Consider the following 12,134-nt stretch of genomic DNA (forward strand, 5'->3'; position numbering starts at 1 on the left):
GGAAGCTGACTATATCCTACCGCCGGCATGCTATTAGTGGTTGTCTGTAAGGTTAGTTCTTTTCCTTCTGTGGACGGGAGCACGGGATACATGCCACTAGCTTGATAGGGTGGGGGTGCCGAAGGGGCAGTGGGCATGGTGGGCGTGTGCTCTTGCGTACTGTCTTTAAAGATGCGCCAGAGATCTAAAGTGGCCTTCCTTTTTTGCAGCTTGGTACCAGTGTATTTGGTGTTCAGGAAGGTGGTGGCGTGCTCCAGAATAGTTTTATTAAAGCTCCCTTCCGAGGGCCAAGGGTGGTCCATATTTTTTGTCAACTTATGGAGCTCCCTACTATGCTTTAGTATCCTTCCCTCTTGTCCGCCGAATACGCTCAGGACGTGCTGAAGGGGTGTCGCCATGGTGGGATATGGGTGCGGTCGCAGAATGTGTTCCTGGGGTGGTGTATCTATGCGCCCCTAGAGGTCTGGCACTAGTTCTGTACCTACCCCTTCGAGGATGCGGTCATATATACCGTTCTGTAATTCAATGTTTTGGGAGGGGTTGTACCCAGGGAATGTCAGCTGTCCGCCGAAGCAGGCGTCAGCTATTTTAGATTGGAGGGGATTTCTTGGCCAGAAACCTGATACAACTGTGGTCTCTCTTGGTGGGACCTCCAAAATAAAGAATATTTGAAACCCAGTATGTGTTTTATACACAGTGGAACTCAGTATCCTACTCATAGGGCTAGTTAGTGCGTGTTTGTGTCACCTGTGGAGCAACGTGGAAATGGCGGGGGATGTGTGGCTGGAATACACGGGCTGCCTGTGTCTACGTAGTGAGGCTAGTTGTGGAGGCTGTTGGGGTCTGTGGAGTGTGTGTTCAGGGTGGTGTTACAGGCAGGGAGAGGCAGGTCTCTGATAAGTTCTTCACCTACTTCCGTACATACTATGTTGTACAGTATGAATCTTAGGTGCATTTCATCAGGCCCCCTGTAGTTTCCTTCTGGGGAAAGGTCGGGAAATTCGAGATTGTGGCGGGCAAAGGCAAGACGTATTTGGCTTTGCAGTGGGTTTCGTGGCCAAGAGGAGGTGAATACGGTGGGTAACTCTAAGCCTGGGGACAGCAGCCGAACCCCTATGTAGATCCAGTCGGGTGTTCTGTGCACTGAGGTGCCAAATATTCGTTTGTCGTACACTGCATGGAGTGCCTGCATGGGGCTGTTATTTGTGTCGGACTCTAGGTAAACGACAGACCGGTATTACAGAGGTGTAGTGAGTAAAGGAGCACTTATTTGTTGGTTTGTTTGTGAGACTTGTTTGTGTAGTCGGCGGGGCGTGAGAATGCTGGTGCGAGAGATAGAGTTATTTGGCAAGGGTGACTGAAGTCAATATTCAGTGTCTGAAAAATTGTAAGAAGGACGGCACTAGTGAGGGGCGTAACATATATAAATGACGCTGGGTGGCCGTCAGAGAGGCCTACGATATTGGTATTGATCAGATATACAGTGATATTATTGAGGCAGTTGTCAGTCATTCCCTTTAGTTCGAGAGGGAGCAGTGCGGTAGGGTAGGGAGACTGGGCAGGGGTCTGGGATCTGCAGAGTTTTGAAAATAGTCGCCCAAGAACGCTCTCAGGAGTGATACTGTGTCGTCCTGGGACTGGTGGGAAGAATGGGAATCTGAGGCGGAGGGTGTTGGGGAATAGGGACCGTCAAGAGGGGGGATGGAAGCAGCTTCAGAAGAAGCTATTGTTTGGATGGAGTCTATTGATGATGCGTTGTCCGTGAGAAGAATGGCAGAGGGATGGTCGGGGTACCGTGGGTATATAGGAGAAGCAGTGTAAGGGACAGATAGGGTGGATGAATTGGAACGGTCGTCGGTGTACAATAAGTGCGGACAAGTGGTGTCCGGGGATGGTGGGGTGAGGGATATGGCAGGGAGGGCATCAGATAGATCGTTCAGGGATAGTGGACAGATGCGAATTTGGGTGTTTGTGGTAAATGGGACCCCTAAGATGTCCCAGGCGTCGTTCAATATATCGCGGTCGTCGTCATTAAGCTGAATGAATTCGCCAGTGGAGGGATTGTGGACAGCTTGCGGAATCCCGTGTACGAACTGAAGAGTGCGATAAATAATATGTGGGGGGGTGTGGGACATTACTGGTGTAAGGGGGAGCTGGTCATTGTTGGGTGATGGGGCACAGGAGGGAGGCAAGGGTGCAACTAAGAGACCCCTGAGCCCCCCTTTTTGGCTATCATCGGCGAGAGCAAATGATAGACAAAATGTGAGGAGGTGGGCTGGGTGAAAAAGCGTGCGTGTGAATGGAGAGACTGTAGCGAAGGCACCCAGTTGAAGGAAGGAAGGAGACTATCAGTGGGCAATGGAACATATGCGGGTGGGGGGGGGTGCAGGAAGTGTAGTACTGAACAGAGCGCGCGCACTGAGGCACATGAAACAGCAAAAGGAGCTGGCACTGAAACAATGAAAGCACCTAAAATGCACAGCACAACGCGGGAACAGGAAAGCACACAGGGGACGAGGGACAAAGAAGCGCAATACATTTTGAGACAAGGCGACAGAAAACATAAACAGAAGGGAAAATAATGAGAATTCAAAAATAACAACGACATGGCAATCCCCAAATGAAAACATTGCAGTACACCCTGATCCCAAAATAGACCATGCAGGAGCCGTCGCGCTGGCAGTGTCGGGAGGATGGAGAGAGAGAGAGGAATGGGAGCTGGCAAGAAGATGAAAAAAAAAGGGGGGGGGGTAGTGGGGGGAGGAAAGAAAGGAAGAAAAAAGGGGAAGAATGAGTGCAAGGGAGAGGGAAGAAAGACAGAGGGGAGGTAGGGAAGAAATGCAGAGAAGGAGGATATGGGGGGGGGCAGAGGGACAGAAAAGTAAGTGCAGGAGAGAAAGTTGCATGGGGGAGTCAGGGAGGGGAGGCGGAGTGAGGCAGAGGAACGGGCCGGAGCCAGGCAAGGAAGTGCGTGCTTGTTGGATCGAGAGATCTGCAAACACCACAAGGTATTGTCCGGCGGTGGGTGGGTGTAGGGTGAGGCACCGGCAAGGGCGGCGGACGAGGGGTGCGAAAAAGTGGCACAGAGAGCCGAAGAAGAAGAGAGATACCGATAACCAAGGCACTCAACCCTTGCAAATAGAGATCAGGAGGGGGTGAAACAGGGGGATAGAGGCAGGTGGTCCCCATGGGTGATGGTGCGCCAGCAAGAGAAAGATGGAGATTGTAGTGTTAGGGCGAAATCTATGTGTCCATAAAAAGCAGGGGAAAAGCACGGTCTCACAGTCACCGAGGCGTGAGACACACACACACTAAGGCTCCACACAACAGGGCTATCCTGTGTGCCCTCAAAAGCACGGTCTCACAGTCACCGAGGCGTGAGACACACACACTATGGCTCCACACAACAGTGCTATCCTGTGTGCCCTCAAAAGCACGGTCTCACAGTCACCGAGGCGTGAGACACACACACTATGGCTCCACACAACAGTGCTATCCTGTGTGCCCTCAATGATACAGAAATAGACGACTATCCGCAAGCCTGCAGGCGATAAAAAAATGAAAAGGAAGGCATGAACAGAAGAGAACGAAGCAGGGCAGGACCACACAGGAAGGAAAGAGAGTTCAAAATCGTGACCAGAGAGAGAGTGCCGTAGGGTGTGAGGTGTGCCTCAGTCAGTGCCAACCGGCAGCGGTACTCGCAGGCAGCCAGGCGTGACCAGGGAAATGCAAGGGAAAAAAAACCTTGTCTTACCCGAGGTCTGTACTGGCGCCGGCGGACCCCCGACGGTGGCCCCTGGGGAAGCACTTCCTCCACCGCAAGCTGTGGTACGATGACACGTTGGGCGCCAGATGAGAAAGGGAGGTCTTAGATCAAAACCCCAAGGGTGTGGTCACTGGCCCTCAAGAGTGAGAAATACCCTCCGTGGGTGATCGCAGGCACCAACTCGACAGTTACTGAAATGAGGAACAAAGTAGTGAGCTGACGCAGTGGCATTTATTTTGGAGTGGCGTAGTTTATTTAACTAACACAAGCATGCTAAATATATGAAACAATGTTCACGTTGTCTTAGACTAAAACATCAGCAAAAACCTGGCTTCACTCTGCCAGGGAAAAGCATTTGAGCATCACAGCACACACTTTTATGCAATATACTGGCTAAGGATGAATGAAAAGATGGATCAGTTAGAGAGAGAGAGAGACGCTTAATGATTAATGACACGATGTATTTAAACCCTAGGAAGGTTTAGATGTTCATGTAATGCATTCTTTTTGCAGATAATCATTTGAAATACAGCTATGTCTGTGAATAAAGATCTAGGTGGCTAAAACATTTCATGGTGACTACATTTGCTACGGCTAAGACCTTGAAAATATGTTTAAGACAACTTAAATGGAAGCAAAAGCTATTCTAGGAAAGCATAGTGCCCAGAGGCAATCCTCAATTTAAGACAACTAATCCTTAAAACTTAATTATTAGAAGCTGAAATGCAAGGGAATGGGTGTGGATCAAAAATGCAGAGCTAAGGAGGATATCTTTAAGAGATAAAGGAAAATCCCCAAAGAGGGGGATGTTCTACCTGAAATAGGCTGTAAGGTCCCAAATCAGATAGGCAGCCGGCTGGAGAACAGGCCTGTGGACAGCACAGAAAAGTTCTACCTTCCAACTGTCGTGTTGGATCTTAAATATCTTGATATGGGGAACCAGGGATGGACCTGACGTATTTTCTGACGCCTTTGCCAACAGGTGGCTTGACCGCATGTGTTCCAAGATACAGGAAAGGGTCAACCGCATGTGTTCCAAGGCCGTGGGTGGGGTAAGGCGGCCAGGTGGCACAACAGTTGATAGGTCATGCCTGACCGCAACGTATAAACAAAGGAAATGTTGTGATCACGTACATTTCTTACAGTATGCATGTGACCAGCACCCACAAGGCAGGTGCAGTTTTTCATCAGACATTGCGGTTTATCTTGAGCAAGCTAACTTCCAAAAATAGGGTTTCAGTGATGATAAACAATGTCAACTTGTACCAGCTGAGTTTCTGTCTACGTGGGGGTGTGCAATGGCCTTGTAACGGTGGAAAGTTACTGTGTTTTTCTAGTGGCTTGGGCTTCCTCGTGTTTTCTGGTGCAACTGAAATGCAACTCTGGAAACCCTGGGCCTAGTAACTTCTGAATGTTACATACTGATATCATGGGGTGGTGGCCTTTGGGCCTTGGGCCTCCTATTTGGGCTTATGTACGTTGGGTTCTACAGGTGCTATGGACTTCTATGTGTCTTACTATGCTCAGTGGGAATATGGTAACTTAGCATGTTAGTAGGTTTTGTGTCGGGGAGCAGAAGCCTGACATCAACACTTTATTTTGTCAGGGTAGGTTAGGGAATGGCATTTAAGTTATTAAATGGTGGCTCGAGACCCTCCATCAAAGCTCAAGACCTGGCTGTTCGAGCAGTAACGGCACCCCACCCCCCAAAGCGCCTTGAGACCCTACGGGTAAGTAGTGCGCTCTATAAATGTCTTTGATTGAACGAATAGTAAGCAATGGGCCAGCTTCAAGCCCTTTATTGCAAACAGTACCCCTTGCAAAAGATGTTAAAACACACACATCTTTGTAGCAACATCCAAATTAAAATTACAGGCCTCAAAATATGACATTAATCAGAGACACTTGAAGGTGACAATGACAAACCAGAAAATAAAATGGATTTTCAGGAGAAGGTGAAGACTTGTAGCAACAATCTGTTGAATCATGGAAAACTTTAGTCCCCAAAAGTGTGTAACAACTCGTCTTAATCTGTGCAGGTGATTGCAGTTGGTAGCCACCAACAGCGATTGTGGGGGACAGAACTCATTTTTAGGTCTCGCCTGACCCAGCGCATGCGCTGGTCTGGTGAGACTTATTGAGAGGGCTCCAAAAAGTGCTTCCAGGCCAGCCTAGAGCTACAGTGCATGTGTGCGGGCGCGCGCAAGCCGCGCTTTACTGCGATTACTCTCACTTTCATTTTCATTTAGTGATGCAACTGTTGCATGGCTCAACACTTATATTGTCCCAAAGGCGAGACCTATTGGCTATGCCAATGCTTGTTTATTATTGAATTTTCACCCAGAGCAAGAGAAACATAGGAAGAAAAGGACACAGAGGAGGAAGAGAGATATAGGAAAACAGTAACAAAGAAAGAAAGTAGGGATGAAAAAGAGCCTGCAAGAGAAAGGAAGTGCAAGGTGGTGGAAGTAAAAGAACGGTGGTGGAATGGACTAGACGGCTTTGTTATTAGCGACCTCTACATTCAGCAATGCCCAGGTTAAAACGTAGAGTTGGTGCACTTATTTCTCCACAAATTGATCACCGAGGACAACGTTTGTTTTTCATATTAATCAATGTACTAAATCGCCACACAACATATGTGTCAAATAATTCGTTGCTTAAAAAGCTATGCAGTGGGGTCCTATTTTTTCTGCCTATATGGCAGCATCACACGAGCAAATGTACATGGTGTGTGTCTTATTTGAGCCAGAGTAACCCAAGCATATATCAGAGCCATACCTAAGATGATACATTTTCTATTTACGTAAATTCATGAAGTCAGAGGTTTATGTAATATCATGTTGCACAGTACATCCGGCGGAGGTGAAGTACGGGAGAAATTTTGGATCCTAGCCGGACATTAAACGACTTTCGGATATTATTAACATGCCACCCGTAATCTTCAAATCCCCTCTCAGAATCCGAGAATAACCGGATGAGCGTTAGTATCTTTGACAAGAGACTTCAGCCGAGCAACTGTGTTCATTCATCGGGATTTGCCTTTCACGTTAAGGAGAACGGGCTGGGGTCTTCTTACAGGTCATCCTATAAACATTCGACCGCTTTTGTGAAAGACGTTTTTCTGTCATTTGATGAAAATTGAGCGAGGAATTTACAAATGCATTCCATCTCAGTCACATTTGATCTTATGAATGAATGTTCAACACTTTGAGCCAGATGCTTTCCTACCAAGTCTTTGTTACTGGCTTTTCTTGTTAACCATTTCAATATGGCCGCCTCTGCTAACTGAAGGCTTTGATGTATAGCTAGAGGCGCATATGTAAAGGTTGATCTATACTTAAAGAAGCAACAGGTGCTTATTAAAGGATTCCGCTTCCACTTGGCTGGAAATGTTTTGACACTTCTCATTCAATTCTCAAAGTTAAGAATATTCACCTCTGTTTTTGATATGAGCCCCATCTGTTTTGTATTTGGCCTTCTATGATGGGAGCTCACTCTGTGGGAGTGATATATCACTGAACCTCGAAGAAATTTTGTTTGTGAAATGGTGGGAAACGTACTTAGGTTGGTGAGTGTTCCCCAAGTAAACTTATTTGAATATCTATGAAAGGTCCCAATAGGATACTAACACCACATACCTTTCAAGAAATAGTCAAATAAACGTTGTGTGCGTGCATGAGGGCATATTTGTGTGTATATGTCGCTGTTTGGTTTAAATGGAAAAATAATGTTGATAAATATCATTTAGGGTTTGCTTTACTCATATTACAAATATCACATTTTTAAAAATGCAAAAACCTCACGCGATAAACTTCAGTTTAAGAGACATATTGGTTGCAATCCATAACATAAAAACTGTAGGAATTTGGAAGTTAATGTCAGCTGCACAATCATAGTTACCCCCAGTGCACTGCTCATCACCTCGCATGTGTTGTTGCATATGACATTACCAATTACAGTGTTGATGACGTGAGTGGTGACATCATATATCACATCACTAATGGTAGCACCCCTTGAGCCCACAAGGCTTAGTCCTCTGACTCTGTCCATTACTCTGAGTACAAGGCCAGGCCTTGGACAAGTGCCTGTGCTCAGCATCCTCAGTCTCCACCTCCAAGCCAAAAGGGCATTGTGAGGATTTGGGTGTATTATATGATATGGCTATGTGGCCTTATCTTTAATTTTTTATTTTTATAGTTGTTGCAATAATGACTGTGTAAATGTCTATATTGGAAGTATATTTACATTTCTTATGTGGACCTCAGTTGAGTTCCAAAACATAAATAAACAAATAAACCATTACATTTAAACTAATTGAATATACTCACAAAACCTGTCTTGAGTCCAGTCAGGCTCGTTTGTAAGCCTTAAGCTCAACCCTGGGTAGGTTTGGCTTTGAGCAGACAGGATACTTAGTGTAATGCATTTAACAACACCAAACCACGAAAATAAGAAAGTCAGACACGTATGAGGCACACCAACAGTTCATAAAAATAGGACATATCATCAAAATAAACTGGAGGGTTCTAGAGATACATATGTTAGAAGAAATAAATACATTTAAACCCAACCACAAACAAACATTGGTCAAAAACAACTTTGCCAACTTTTGAATAGTTTGAAGCAGTTAGTTCAACAAATCAGGTCCAGTTTAGGCAACCAAATTCGACAGGGTGAAGGTCTGGAGTCCAATAGGGTTACTTCGGAGAGTTACCTGCCCACCAGAGCCTTTTCAAGTCTAGTCTCAGCCTTTAGGAAATTACCACCATAAACGACAATGGAGTGGTCCTGATGCTGGGGATGCAGGCAGAAAAGATGATCAATGATGCTCCTGGAGCTGTGCTGTTGTTAGGGTGAAGTACGGTTGATCCCTCTATTCAAGGGTGGGTTGAGGTGACTTAGACCACAGCACTTGGGGTCCCATTATGTCCTCTTTGTGATAGTAGAAGGTCAGCTGCGCTGGCCTACCCGTCTCGTAATACAGTGGTTTCTCATGAGTGGCTACTGCTTTCCAGTTTGGGCTTCCTCAGGTTTGATGTTCCTGATGCTGTTCCAAGGGGCCAGTCGACTAACCCTTGGAGTCACTGCTTCGATCTGGGGATGGAACAGCCCAAACTCATTAGCCCAAAGTGCAGCTTTTGCAGTTCTTTTGTCAATGCAGCCTCTCTTCAAACAGCTTCAAAGGCAGCAGGACACTCCTCTCCTGGTCCTCTCTCCAAATCTTTGGTGCGCTGAGTTTCAGGATGCCAAGGGTGTCCATTATATCCCAGAGAAGTGCCCAGAGGGGACAACCTGAATAGTTGGTCCCCTCCTCTTTGGTGACAAAGTTTTGGCAATGTGTGGCATTTGGCAATCCTAGAATGCAATAGTCTTTCCACTCTCAAGATGTCTGAACCTTCCATTGACTGAGAGGAGTTTGGTAGCCTACACCAGAGGTGTGAAAACCTAAAGGCTACATGCATGTGGGAAAATAGGTTTGGGGACTGGTTTTCCCTCTTTTGCCCTGTCTCCAACTTGGCCACAGGAAAAAAAAAGTCACCCCTCTCAGGATTGCTGTCACAGACGGCCCTTTAAAGGTGGCATCTGCTATGAAGCTCGCCTATTGGGATGACAAACCCTAGCAGCATTCCTGGGAGAGGTCACACCTCACTCTATGGCAACTGCCTTTCTACCTGAGCCCAGGAGTCATTCACATATTTCCCCAAGCAAGGCTTGTGTAAAGCCACTGGACCAGCTGGATCACAGAGTGGTAACATTCTAAAATTTGCTTAAATTTAAAAGTTACATAAATCTCATCAAGTTGGATATAAAGCCACAATTACCTTGATACCTTACAGTACCCAGTTAGGTTGTCCCATTCAGAAGTTTGCCAGGCTGGGATGCCTACTCGTAACCCTGTGCTAGCAAATGGGGCTACTAACTGTCCTCAGCAAAATGACAACTTTAAGGGTTTTGCTACTAAGACATATATACACCTATATGTCTTGCCTTGCCTAATAATATACAGGAATTTAGCATGCTACAAAACATGCTTTTACATCGCGTTCCATAACAACGTGGTCGTTATAACAACCGCATTGTTAGAACGCAACACCTTTACAACGCAAGTCATTAGATTGACTTGCACTTGATGGCGCTCCAACATTAGGAATCATATAATTTACTATTCCAACTCCACCCTGCCCAACAGTAGGGAAGGTATTGGAATAGTAAATCAAACTATTCCTTAGGTTGGAGTGCCATCTAGAGCAAGTTGATCTAATGACTTGCGTTGCAATGGCATTGCGTTGTAACAACGCAGTCGTTGTATCCCTCCCAATATACAGCTCCCTAACACAAGGCTCTATACACTTTCCTTAGGAGAAACGTACATATAATATTAAGGGAAAGGTGGCTTTGTAATAAGTTTTAATCGAAAAGTCGAACTAGCAGTGAACACACTGCTCTTCCAGTCTGCAGTGGCAGGCTGGTAGCCATTGTGTTGCTTTTCACACTCAGAATGGAGCAAACAGTGCTGCAGCCCTGGGTGAACACTCTGCCTTACACACCCTCCGTACCCTGGGTACCATATACTAGGGACTTATGAGTAAGTCAGTATTTGCCAATTGGGGACATCTCATTCAACATAATTTTTGTAATGAGTGAGAACAATGACAGCGGGGTCTGGATAGCAGGCCTCAGTGTACTCTCAGAGTCAGAAAACCAGCAGCTAATAGTCCAAATGGGGCAAAAAGTGTGGGGGGTGCACAAAGGTCTGTTTCCTTACATGCCTCCCCAGCTAAAGCATCTGGAAGACCTTAACCCCAATCTTGGAATGTCTCCCTGACCATTCAGTGAGGAAGGATGTAGTGAACTGACTGTCCTATTGCAGGGCTGTAGGAATGTGGAGTCCTATGTAGTGATGATGGTTAGGCTTCACTATGCAATACTCTCAAAATACCCCAAGATGGTCGTTGGATTCACAATAATAAATCCTTGGTTCAGTCCCATTGGACTGGCAAAAAGCAGTCATGCTTTACTAGAACAAGTGTTAAGCATTTCAGAGTACCAACATGAACTATAAGTAATTGACATGACTTAAAAGAAATCCAAAACAAATTTATAAAATTAAAGATTTTTGTATGGGCTCAAAGGCGGTTCCAACATGAGAGGGGCTCAGCTCCTCAATGGATTCCAGCCATCTCCGAGATTCCTAAAGAACCAGCCTTAAGCGAACCAGGCAAACAGAAGATTATTAATGACCTCTGAATAACTCCTCCTCCCTGCCACGGTCTTACTTATTTCATAAACATTGGACCTTTAATAGATATTATCTAATTATTTTTTTACCCCCCCCCCCGGGAGAAAGTGGCTCTGTATATACTGTTCCCAAATAGGTACAGGGTGTACAGAGTCCACAGTCCCCAGAGGTTTGGCAGAGGTTAAAGTTAGATATAACCTTACTCTCTAAAGTGGTAGCTTGGTCGAGCAGTAAGGCAGTATCAGAGGACAGTGCAAAGCATTTGTTGTACACACTCAGTCAGCAAAATGATTTCACACACTCAGTAACTGAACTCTAGGCCAATGGTTTATATAAAAAATGTATGTCTGTTTTATTTTAGAACCAACAATAGGAATTAAAATATACTTTCTCAGAATGAGATGCTTTATATAAATACTTTTGCAATATGCAATTGGCTTTTGTAGAAAGTTACAAGTTGTTGCAATAGGCAACACAGTTTTAAACACAATAATGCATTGAGTTCAAAGGAAGTTTCAAATTATTTGCAATAGATTACTTTCAGGATTACTTTAGAAACAAGTGATACAAGTCGACTCAGTTACTACTAGGATTTTAAAGTAATATTTTGCTATTTTAAAAGTTGACACAGAAGAAATTTCATAGAAAACAGTCAATGATTCCCTATGAAAAAAAAATCAAGTTGCAGGTATAGTATGTTCTCGTTACTTTTGTAATCCAGTACTGGGTGCCTAGACTCAGTACTGGGACCTTTATCCAAAACAGGTAAGTAATTGCGTTTGCATAATTTATGCGATTTTTTAAGAATATTTAAAGTTTGCAGAAATCGACACTTAGAAGAAATTTCACAGAAAAACAGTCAATGATTTCCTATGGAAGAAAACAGGGTTACTGGTAAGTACGGTTGTGAATATTTTTCAGAGTCAGTGCTGGGCACCAAGATCCAGCACTGGGAGCTCACCTAATAGGAGGTGAGTATTTTCGTTTTCGTAACTCGGCTGATTTTTGGTGAATATTTTAAGTTTTGAAAACTCCACACTTAGTCAATGTTACCCTATGGAGAAAATTGACTTGTCGGTTTTAAAGTAAGTACTCGACTGGCAGAGTTAAGGTTCTGGGCATAGA

The sequence above is a fragment of the Triturus cristatus genome, chromosome 12, assembly GCF_964204655.1.
Source record: "Triturus cristatus chromosome 12, aTriCri1.1, whole genome shotgun sequence".
Taxonomy (NCBI): domain Eukaryota; kingdom Metazoa; phylum Chordata; class Amphibia; order Caudata; family Salamandridae; genus Triturus; species Triturus cristatus.